We start from the raw sequence: 10,000 nt of genomic DNA on the forward strand, positions 1-10,000 counted from the left end.
GTTAAGTGACTTGCCCAGGGTCACACAGCTAAGGCCCATCATATTTCTGGTAAATGTATGGGAATGGATTCCAGCATAGATCTTCCTGATCCCATGTCCACCATTCTACTCCTCCCCCTTTGCACGAATGGTCCCCCAAGGCCAGAATCTACTGTCACTTTCCTTCTGTGCAAAATGCTAACTTTCCTTGCCTCCTGCTGCAAGAGACTTTTCTACTCTGTCCACCTCCTCTATCTTGAAATGACTTTATTTACTTCTCAGCCTTCTCTTAGCATAGAATAAGTTTGTTTTTCTCCTTATGTCACCAGCGCCAGCAATGACGGGCATTGAGCAGATTTTGTGTCTTGACAAAGACTCCTGCCCCTCAGATTATGCGTTTTGGGACAGTTCCCAGTCTGTGAAGCTCTCTTCTCTGGCCTTCTCCCCCACATTTCTAGGCTGCATCCTGCCCCTTGGCACACTCATTTCTTCACACACTGCCCTGGAATGTTCTCTGATTATTTCCAAGGTCTGTGTTTTATCTCTCCAGAGGGAATGCCATGTTTGGGAAAACAAAAACTCAGATCTTTCCTCCTCTGAAACACCTGATTGTGCCCAGGATAGGGCTGGGAATTAGCTGCTAAGTTGAATCAAATGTTAAATCCCAATATTTTAGCAGCTCATTCTCATAAACTAGCTGTCACATTAGGGCTGGGGCGCTGGACTTGGAGCCAGGAAGAGAGATTGGAATTCAAATATTGTCTTAGACCCTTATCTTCAATCCATGTGATCCTGAGCAAGTCATTTCACTGCTTTTAGCCTAAAGTTGCTCACCAGTAAAATGGGATTAATAATAGAATTTAGCTCATACAGCTGAATTTGTTTTATGGATGATCATATCACTCTGGTGTCCTTTATTGAGATTACAATCCATAATTCTCCCCCTCCCCAACCTTTCTCCCCAAATAAACTACAACCACTGCACAAAAATTCATCAAAATTGTTGTTCAAGGTTTCAGTCATGTCTGACTCTTCCTGATCCTGTTTAGGACATTTTTTTCAAAAAGATACTGGAATGGTTTGCCATTTCCTTCTCCAGTTCATTTTATGGTTGAAGAAACTGAGGCAAATTATAAGCTTCTGAGGCCATATTTTAACTCAGGAAGATGCGTTTTCCTGACTTCAGGCTGGGTATTCTATCTACTATGCCAGCTCACTGCCCCAACGAAATCTTTTCATCTTCCACTTTTGAAATTGATTTTTTGAACCCATGTATAAGACTTTACATTTATCTCTATTAAATTTCAAATATATTTTCAAAAAAAGGCTAGATATAACAACAACAACAATAATAATTATAATGATAATAGCCAGTATTTGTACAATTTTTATGGTTCCAAACCAATTTCATCTTTTTTTGGAAGCTTGACAAGAATCATAATAGACCATATTAATATAGTATTTTAGAGTTACAAAATACCCAGCATACTTGTTTTCATCCAATCATTACAACAATCCTCTTCTCATTTTACTAATAAAGAAATGGAACTTACACAGATAATTAGAGGCAGAATCAGGACTCAAATCAGATGCAGCTCAACAAGGTGACACAGTGGAGAGAGTGATTGCAGACAGGAAAATCTGAGTTAAAAACCAACCCCAAATACCTATTCCCTGGACAGGTCATTTAACCTTGGTCTGCCTTAGTTTCCTCAGCTGTAAAATGGGGATCATGATAGCACTTACTTCCTAGGGTGGTTGTGAGGATCTAATGAGATAACATTTGTAAAGCACTTAGCAAGAGTGCCAGGTACATAGTAGACAAGAAATACTTCTTATCTTTCTATACTTTTTAGTTTTCTGCCTCAATTTAGCAGCCTCTAATTTAATGCATTATCAAAGTAACAATTTTAGGGTGAAAAACTAGGAGAGCCTCTTAGTATTTTCCTAGCTAAGAATCTTCAACACTTATTTTTATGCTGAAAAATCTCTTTTCCTAAAATGCTGAGATAGGCAAATAACAAGCCCCCCAATGCCCCCCAAAATGTCTTGATCCCCAAGGAGCAGTTTTGTTCCTGTGCCTCCTATGATCAGTGTATTTAGGGTGTTAGAATCCTGTTGATGTCCTTGGCATTAGTATATTTCAGAGCTGTTGTTTTTCTTTTGTTCTGAGGAAGGACCAGTGACATCAGGAGGGTCTCTTACACCCTACAAGCATGGCTTACAAATGAGTTGGATTTAAGTGAGGGAGGATTGTGTAAAGTCACCAGCCCTACTCTCTCCTCCAAAGCCATCTCTGTACAGTAATGAGATATAGATCAGGACTGGCTCTCCTTGATCGACCAACAATATGTCCTCACCCGAGCTTTCCTTGTTCTTTGTTTGGGTCCCAGTGGCCCAGAATGAGTATAAATAGCAATTGTTTCTGTTTTGGCCAGAATCTGAAAGTCTTTCTCTCCCAGATTAATATTTCACCAAAGGGGTAGTTGAGGAATTGGAGATGATTAGCCTGGAGAAGAAAAGACTCAGAGGGCAAGTGCTAGTTGTCTCCTAGTTCTGGAAGGATGGTTCCTTAAAGGAAGGATTAACTTGTTTATTTAGCCCTAGAAGGTAGAATTAGGAGTAAGGAAGAGAAGCTGTAGAGATTCAAATTTGGGCTTGACAGTGAAGATACAGAAGTATACAGAAAAATTCTCTTGATGTAGAGAAAAATCTTCCTCACAATCAATGCTGCTCAAGAGCTGCTTTGGCTCTCCCTCCTTCAGGGGTCTTTGAAGAAAGGCTGAATGACCTCTCCTTAGGTATGTCAAGGAGGGGACTCTTTTCCAATTTATGTTGGGCTAGCCATCCACTAAGGTCCTTTTTTTAATTGAAATTCTATGACTATGATGTCCAAAAAAGATCAGAAATCCATTTCTGGATATTCAGAAAGAAAGTTAGTAATGAACATTAAGGAGGGAGTTTTCAAAGGAAAAAAACCCACAATCATTTGCAAGCAAGAGATTTGCACACAGCTCTGTTTTGGCTTTGGGTCAAATGGATGTCTTGGCTGGGTTTCTCAGAATTGGCCCTCTAGAATGTCTATACCCACCACATGTAGCCATGTAGCCTTTGATGGAAGTAGGGAAAAGGATAGGTCATTAAAAATTGTTTCTATTACAAACAATAACCATCAACAAAAATAATCAAATTAACATACCGAAGACGTGATAAAATCTTACCCCAAGCCCTTCAATTAAACAAATACTTATTAAGAGTTTAATACGTCCTTTCGCAACTATGGATAGAAGAGATCATGACCAGACAAGGGATGGAGAGAGAATCATAGAATATAAAGTGGACAGCTGTGATTACATAGAAGTAAAGATTTCTCTCACCCATAAATCCAATGCTTGTCAGAAGGGAGATGGTTAGCTGGAGAAAATCTTTACAGTAAGATATTCAGATAAAGGTTTGATATTCAAGATATATAAAGAACTGATTTAGGGCAGCTAGGTGGCACAGTGGATAGAGCACCAGCCCTGAATTCAGGAGGACCCAAATTCAAATCTGGTCTCAGACACTTAACACTTCCTAGCTGTGTGACCCTGGGCAAGTCACTTAACCCCAGCCTCAAAAAACAAACAAACAAACAAAAAAAACTGATTTAAATATGCGAGAATGATAGCCATTCTGCAAGAGGCAATGCTTAATAGGCAAGTCTCAAAAAAAGAAATTTAAGCTATCAATAGCTACCTTTAAAAAAAATGCTTCAAATTACCAACAGTTAGACGAATGCAAATTAAAGTGACTCCAAGGTCCTATTTTATATCAATCAGATTGGCCAAGGTGAGAGAAAAGGAAAGTGACAATTGTTGGAGAGGCAGTGGGAAGACAGGCGCATCCTTGTGAGTTTGATAGAATTGGTCCATCCATTCTGGAAAGCAATTTGGAACGAGGCTTAAAAAGTCACTAAATTGAGCACACTCTAAATTCTGACCACTATTATTGATCAAAGAAAATGTAAAAAGGACTCGAGGACAGAAGCGTTTATAAATATTTTTGGCACTTTTTTTGTGGCAAAGAACTGGGAGGAGTGTGTTGTTCATCAATTAGGGAATGGTGGTCAATCGAATGGTCTGTGAATATCATAGAATAGTATCCTGCCATGAGAAATGACAGAAGAGATTGTGTTGAGGAAAACTTGTATGAAGTGATGCAGAGTGGAGTGATCAGAACCAGTAGGATTATTATTATTATTTTTAACTGTAACCATGGCAATTTGAAGGAAAACAACCTTGAAAGACAAGTTATCCCATCAAAACCATGGCCAGTCATGAATCCAGAGAACTGATGATGAAGCTTGCCCCCAGCTCCCCTCAGAGAGTGGACTGACCAAAGGTGTGCAACGAGGTGCTTGTTATCAGAGATGACCAATACGTGTATTTGTTTTGCTTGAATGTGTTTCTTGATCGCAAGGTTGTGTTTGTTTTTCATTAGAGAGGAAATTTTGGGGAGAGGCAAAGGCAGAGGGTGAGAGAAAAGTAAAACAGAAACAAGGAAAGCAACAAATGAAGATCATTGAATTATTTTATTAACACATAGAAGAATAAAATTCAAGTGGAAACAGAGAAAGACAGCTTTGAAAATTATAAATTTGCTCTACGTACTTTGGGGGGGAAAGCAAACTGTATTTAATAGATAATTGTGGTTTCTCGAATCCTCCTCCTTTTCTGTTCTCCTTTGTTCATTTTTTTGGTGTTATGAAGTACAAAATTAAAAAAAATAAAGAAAACAAGACTCTAATATGTGCAAGGCCTACATTAGGTGTGTTGAGGTGGAGAAAAAAAAAAGAAAAAAAAAAAGAAAGTCTCCTTGCTTTCAAAGAGCTTCCTTTCTCTTAGGAGATACAGCAAAGTAAACAGAAAGTACTTACAAAATAATCTAGGGGAGACTTCTAAGAAGACTGAAAGCAAATAAATGAACAAATAACAAACAAACAAGAACGATCCTTGTTGATTCTTTGTGTTCTTCCAGGCTTGCCTGAAGGGAGGCTTAGTTCTTGAATAAATACAGTATTCACTGGTGGATGACTCAAGTCTCTGCTTTATTCTCTATCACTCCCATCTGGAGTTGAGGGCTTTAAGTAGGATCCCAGGGTCGTAGATTTGGAGAAAATGAGGCTGGAGATTTAAGGATGGGGAACAGCAAATTCTCGAACTCTTTCATACTCGGAGCTTTGTAAATAAGTATCTTTGTATCACTGGTCTCCACCATTTGTTACACTGTCTCTTGGCCAACCTAATTAAGGATCTGGGTAGAGTTGACATAGGGAAGCAGCTAAGAGGCACAGTGGATGGACCTCCTGGTCTGGAGTCCAGAAGACTTGAGAGCAAATAGAATCTCCTACCCTTACTGCTATAAATTATTCAGAGACTTATTAGCTGTGTGACAAAGAGGCTAGTCTCTTAACCTCTGTTTGCCTCAGTTTCCTCAACTATAAATGGGGATAATAACAACCCCTTTATTGCAGGGTTGTTGGGAGGATCATGAGGTAATATTTATAAAGTGCTTAACCTAGTGCCCAGCATATAGTAGGTGCTTAATAAATGCTTATTCCTTCCCTCCTCCCCTACTATTTGCCACTGAATCTCCATTTATTGTGGAGTTTGTCTACACAGGCCGGAATGATCTGGGTCGCACCCTCCACTTTCCTTTTTGCCCTTTAATCCAAAAGGCACAAGATGGCTCTGATTGTACATACATTATAACTAGTGAGTATAGTCAGATCTTCCCTCCCTCCCTCCCTCCCTCTCTCTCTCCCTTCCTTCCTTCCTTCCTTCCTTCCTTCCTTCCTTCCTTCCTTCCTTCCTTCCTTCCTTCCTTCCTTCCTTCCTTCCTTCCTTCCTTCCTTCCTTCCTTCCTTCCTTCCTTCCTCCCTCCCTCCCTCCCTCCCTTCCTTCTTCCCTCCTCCCTTCCTTCTTCCCTCCTCCCTCCCTCCCTCCCTTCCTTCTTCCCTCCTCCCTCCCTCCCTCCCTTCCTCCCTTCCTCCCTTCCTTCTTCCCTCCTCCCATGTGCCTGACCCCAGGTGGCAATGCTTTCACCTGAGAACTCAGCCTTGGGTCTCTTCCCTTTCTTCTGCACACATCAGCTTCTTCCTTCCTCAGGGGAATTTTCCAGACAAAATTGCGGGTCGGTGGGCCAAGCTCCCCCATTGGCTCATCATTAGCTGCATCTCCAGTTCCTTGCAGATGATGTTTTGGGACAAACAGTACAGGGGGATTTGGAAACACTACCCTTTTGCTGAGCCAGCTTTGGGCTAATTAATATGCAACATAATAAACCTGCTTATCCTGGGAAAGGCTGAGCTTCTCAGACACTCAGACCAGCTCCCTCTGGCCTTCTTGCCTTCCCTGCTCCTCCCTGGAGACAAATCCTCAGAGAGAAGCTCTGGAAGAGCCTTTTCCATGGGGAACTGTGTATTCCCTCTCTTTACAGCATGGGAAGTATCAGGATCATTGTAAATTAGTGGAGTTGATGGGGGGGGGGGTTACCTCAGACAGAGCCCCGTTTTTAGAAGATCAGAGGACATGGCTTGAATCTCGACTCTTTCACTTACTCCTAAATATGTGACTTTGGATAAGTCACGTAACTTTGCTGTTCCTGTAAAATGGGGGGAGGGTCACACTAATTAATTCCTATGGAAGCTTCAGCTCTAAACTTATGCTCCAATGGCTAATTCAGGTCTCAGTTTACTTACACCTGGGTCCTTCTTACCAGGGATACTCTTAGCATCCTTGCCCTTCCTCCTGCCAGGGAACTATTATTCTCTGAGCATTTCTCATAGGCATCCCATCTTTCTAAGGTAGTTAAAATAGAAAAAAAAAATTATTTTTCTCTAGGGTTATTTACATTTTAATAGAAGACTTGAAAGCCATTGAGACTCAAAGGAATGAATATCTAAGTGTGGAGACTAGTTGTGAATTAAAGGAACCTTAGTTGGTGAGGAGGGTCTCCCCTGCTCTGTGATCTTGGCCAGATTGGGCCTTCCTTCCTAACTCCAGCTGGGAAAAGGAGGCCTTTGATCTCAGGGCCCCTTCCAGCTCAAACTTCAAGAAAATAATAACTGAGCTGGTCTGGCCTGAGGTACTTTCCTGGGAGCTTCAACAGAGCCAGGGAATAGCAGCAGGGATACTGCCTGGAGAACTCTGGAGAAGGCTCGCATGTCCCAGGGAAAGGATCCAAGTGATTTCTGCTGGAAAACGGTCGTTTGTTTCGGGAAGCGTTTCTTTGCTTCCTGGAGTTCTCCTGAAAAGAGCAAATGTCTTTCTCTCTCTCCTTTCTCTCTCTCTCTCCTTCTCTCTCTCTCTCTTTTTTTCTCTCTCTCCTTTCTCTCTCTCTTCTCTCTCTCTCTCTCTTTCTCTCTCTCCTTTCTCTCTCTCTGTCGCTCTCTCTCATTCTCTTTCTTTCTTTCTTTCTTTCTTTCTTTCTTTCTTTCTTTCTTTCTTTCTTTCTTTCTTTCTTTCTTTCTTTCTTTCTTTCTTTCTTTCTTTCTTTCTTTCTTTCTTTCTTTCTTTCTTTCTTTCTTTCTTTCTTTCTTTCTTTCTTCTTCTTTCTTTCTTTCTTTCTTTCTTTCTAAAAGAAAAAAAGATCTACATCCATAGCTTGGGTCACCAAAAAAGCCACCTTCAGAAATCACAGAATCAGTTTCCCAAGTTTCAGCATTATTTCCCCATGGCTATGGCCTGGGAGGCAGGAGGCTGGAAAGAAAGCAGGATTTGAAGTCCAGGTGCCGCTGAGTTCAGACTGCTGGCTTATCTTCCAGGATTTCTTACTGACAGTGAATTTTGGCTTAAACATTTTTTTTTTGCCTCAGTTTACTTACTTGTAAAGTAGGTGCAACAGTAAAGTGTCATGAGACTCCCATGAAGTTTGTAGGTAACAGTGGTTAGAACAACTGCCTGGAGTTGACATTAGAGTTTGTTATGGTTCTAAGCATGGCACTTGTGATCATTTGTGCCTCAGTTTCTTCATTTGCAAGCTCTGAAATTAGAATTCCTTTCCCCTTCCCTTCCTCTCTTCTTCCTCCCTCCTTCTTTCCTTCCTTCCTGCCTTCCCTTTTCCTCTCCTTCCCTCCTTTCTCCAGTGTCCAAACTAGTCAATTCAACTAAGCAAACATGATATTCATGATAGTGCACAGGGCACATTGTATAGGCCATTTCTCTCTCCCTTCCTTCCTTCCTCCCTCCCTCCTTCCCTCCCTCCCTCCCTCCCTCCTTCCCTTCCTTCCTTCCTTCCTTCCTTCCTTCCTTCCTTCCTTCCTTCCTTCCTTCCTTCCTTCCTTCCTTCCTTCCTTCCTTCCTTCCTTCCTTCCTTCCTTCCTTCCTTCCTTCCTTCCTTCCTTCCTTCCTTCTTTTCCCTTTCTTTCTCTTTCTTTCTCTCTCTCTTTCTTTTTCTTCTTTCTTCTCCCTCCAACTGCCTCTCTTCCTTCCTCTCTCTCCCTTCCTTTCTTCTTTCTTTTCTCCTTCCCTCCCTCCCTCCCCCTCATTGTTCTTTTCTCTCGGGCCATCCTGCTGGCAATGTGACCTTGATCACTCTGGGCTTCAGTTGCCTCCTCTGTAAAATGGGAGGGAGAAGGGGGGTGGACCAGGTGGCCTTTAAGGTCCCTTCTAGCTCCAAATCTCAGGGTCCTGGGAGATTCCAGGACTCCTCTTTGCAACCTCTTCAGTCCTGCTTCCCTCCCAGACTCCTCTGAGCCGGGCTCTCCTCGGGGCTCTGGCTGGGGGCCGGGGGCCGCTCCAGCATCAGGGGGAGGGGCCGAGGAGACATTCCAGTCTCTCCCTCCCACCCCAAACAAACCCAGACGCCCAGAGGTGGCCCCTGCCGTGGCCGATTGACCTGTTGGAAAAGAATTTCCTTCCATGTGCAGGAGCTCCACGTTCCCATCTCCCCTCAGTCTGGGGGCCCTCGTGCGCCCGCCGCCCCCCTCCCCCTCCCTGAAGCTTTAAGTGATGGGAAAGCAGGACTGAGTTAGTAATAAGTTACTTTAATTGGATTTTTGCACTATTGGTATGCAAAGGTTATCTCTGAGTGATTTATTGATGCACTCCAGCTAAGTGCCAGGCTTAACCCCCTTGTGGGCCTCAGGGCCCGTGTGTCTGTGCGTTTATACGTGTCTGAGCGTCTGTGTGGGCGCGTGAGTGGCCGTCTGTGTGTGCATGTGCTCCTACATGTGCCAGGGCACGCGTGCACCCGTGGGCTTCTGGGTAAGGACACATGAACCAGTGTCTGGGTCCGTATTATGTGCGTGCGTGTTTCTGTGTCTGGGTGTCTGTATCTGTATTATGTGCATGTGTTTACATTGTGTACATGTGTGCACGTGCGGGTACAGATGTGCACAGTGCCCACATGTATATTGTGGGCTTCTGTGTAGGGATTCATGAACGAGTGCCTCTCTGTCCCACGTGTGTGCTTCTGGGTATACACATAGGAAGGGGCTGTCTGTGTGTGTCTTTGTTCGTGTATCTGTATGTTTGTGTGTGTACATGTGAGTGTGCAGGAGCATTACTTACATGTGTGTACATGTATGTTCATGTGTGTGCATGTACATGTTTGTGCCTATCTCTGCACGTGTGCAGGGACTTGTGTCTGCGGCCTGAAGAGAAGCACAGAGGGACCCCGACCCCGGGGACTCCCTGGCTTGTTTGACCCCCCGCCCCTTGGATGAGGACTTCGGAGCCAGAGTCATCTTGGGGCTGGAGAAGGGGGGGAGGCTGAAGGGGGGGAGGCCGAGGGGGGGGAGGCAGAGGCAAGGGAGGCCGGTGGGCCCCAGCCGGCCCCGCGTGCCGTCCCGGTGCAGCCATGTGTGTTGCGACTGGCAGCCCGGCACATGAGTCACTCACCAAATTCACTGAAGTTTCCTTTGGGGAAAAATGTAATCAGTGACCGCCGAGCCGGGCGGCCGATGAGCTCTTCCAGGTGGGTTTGGGGCGTTATTGTTGTGGGCCCGGGCGCCCCCCCTCCCCCCTCGGCCCACTTTACG

General features: G+C 43.8%; 1 protein-coding gene across 1 annotated transcript in view; it reads left to right on the forward strand.

Moving 5' to 3' along the window:
* The first annotated feature begins 2,643 nt into the window (after positions 1–2,643).
* MYL10 (myosin light chain 10) overlaps positions 2,644–10,000 on the forward strand; it is a 153,163-nt gene continuing 145,806 nt past the window's right edge. Inside the window, exon 1 of the mRNA XM_074264165.1 lies at positions 2,644–2,780. The gene's annotated coding sequence lies outside the window, so the exon portion shown is untranslated. The remainder of the gene's footprint in view (positions 2,781–10,000) is intronic.

The sequence above is a fragment of the Sminthopsis crassicaudata genome, chromosome 4 (assembly GCF_048593235.1).
Source record: "Sminthopsis crassicaudata isolate SCR6 chromosome 4, ASM4859323v1, whole genome shotgun sequence".
NCBI lineage: Eukaryota > Metazoa > Chordata > Mammalia > Dasyuromorphia > Dasyuridae > Sminthopsis > Sminthopsis crassicaudata.